At 44.7% G+C, this 1,616-nt stretch overlaps 2 non-coding genes across 2 annotated transcripts; both read left to right on the top strand.

Moving 5' to 3' along the window:
- On the top strand, window positions 1-114 carry LOC140287931 (U5 spliceosomal RNA). Its single transcript, XR_011911875.1, has one exon. It is a non-coding gene; the product is annotated as a U5 spliceosomal RNA (small nuclear RNA).
- A 308-nt stretch (window positions 115-422) lies between these two features.
- Window positions 423-606, top strand: LOC140287935 (U2 spliceosomal RNA). The gene has a single exon (XR_011911878.1). It is a non-coding gene; the product is annotated as a U2 spliceosomal RNA (small nuclear RNA).
- Window positions 607-1,616: the final 1,010 nt, after the last annotated feature.

Below are 1,616 nucleotides of genomic sequence, written 5' to 3'. Positions count from 1 at the left end.
GTACTCTGGTTTCTCTTCATAACATACAAGTCTTTCGCCTTTTACTAAAGACTTTCGTGGAGAGCAGCACTAATGAGTTGTTTCTATTTTTGGCAGGCTTTACCTTTGCGGGTGAAGCCCTTTCTGTCTGTGCAAAAGAAATCTTGTTACTGTGCAGAGTGACTTCTCTGAGTAGAGTCGCCTTACTTGTTGCGATTGTGCCGATGTTCGAAGCTGGAGTGCAAAGTTGTTGCTTGAATGGTGCTTGCTGGAGCATGCGGGAGTGCAAAGTTATACCATTTAAAAGGGCTGAAGAGTGCTCAGTGCAGCGGGTGGGCGGAGGTGCAACGTGACACTCTGGCCACCTATGGCCATAAAAAGAACACTGCTACAAGTGCGCATTGTGCCAGCAAGGGCCCTCGGACCTGAAACAGTGGACAGTTATCGCTTCTCGGCCTTTTGGCTAAGATCAAGTGTAGTATCTGTTCTTATCAGTTTAATGTGTCCTCTATACGAGGACTACATATTAAATGGATTTTTAAGAATAGGAGTTGAAAAAGAAGCTTGCTCCGTTCACTCCAAGCATCGACCCAGTACTGCAGTGCCGCTGGGAACGGTGCGCTCTTCTCTGCTCTTGTGAAAAAGCAAACAGCGGTGCAGGATGGAAGTTTCAGGGAGCCCAAGATGAAACTTTCTTTTAATCTGCTGAGAAAAGAGAGTGAATGCGAAGTAGACTTTAACACAGCTCTGGAAGCGAGCCGAGTGTGGGCTAACCGGGAGAATTGCTTGAAAGAAACGCGACACCGAATGAGTGGTCAGAACAAAGCCTCAATACGGTGTTCCCGTGGTGTTTGTGGCTGCCTTGTCTTTTGCACAGAGTAAAAGACAAGGCAGCCATCGAATAGGGCCCGATTGTTCCTACTTGGTCAGCCGAGGAGCAAGGGGGGGGAGCAAGCGTCTCAACCAAGCAAATCTCACCAAGTAGGAACAATCGGGCCCTATTCGATTGCTGCAACACCTGAAAGAGATATTGATGCGAGACCCGATCAAAAGCTTTTTCAAAGTCTAAATTTAAGATGACAAGCCGGGTGTTTCTGTCTCTAGCGTAATCAATGATGTCTCGAATCAGTTTGAGGCTGTCGGTGAGTTGTCTCTCTGAGATGGCACAAGCCTGGTCTGGGTGAATTACCTCCTCTAAAACAGAGGACATCCGTGTCGTTAAAACCTTGCTAAAAAGTTTACAGTCAAAGTTTAAAAGTGTGATGGGCCTCCAATTCTTTAGGTCAGTCTTATCATTTTTATCAAAAGTGAAGAAATAAATGAATGCCTATCAACAAATGTTGGATCTAAACTCTAGTGCTTCCTCTAAAATAATTTCCTTTCTCAATTTAGAAATGTGTGTGTGTAAGTCACAACACCCGTGACACCAAAACGGCTTTCTTTTCTCTACACTCTGCACTGTGAGCACACACACCAAATCAGAAAGGCTTTTTTCTCTCTTTTCTACATTATGGACTGTGGGGACACAAAACCGCTCTCTCTTTTTTTTTTTATCGTGTGCCAGGGCGTTGTCTCACGTATTAGATTGTGCTTAAGATACGAATGGGTTTTATCAGTCACATCAGAATCCATACATA

The sequence above is a fragment of the Leuresthes tenuis genome, unplaced genomic scaffold (assembly GCF_036924035.1).
Source record: "Leuresthes tenuis unplaced genomic scaffold, fLeuTen1.0.hap1 SCAF_178, whole genome shotgun sequence".
Lineage (NCBI taxonomy): Eukaryota > Metazoa > Chordata > Actinopteri > Atheriniformes > Atherinopsidae > Leuresthes > Leuresthes tenuis.
The sequence above is the reverse complement of the archived record's forward strand: the minus strand, read 5'-3'. Positions and strand labels throughout refer to the sequence as shown.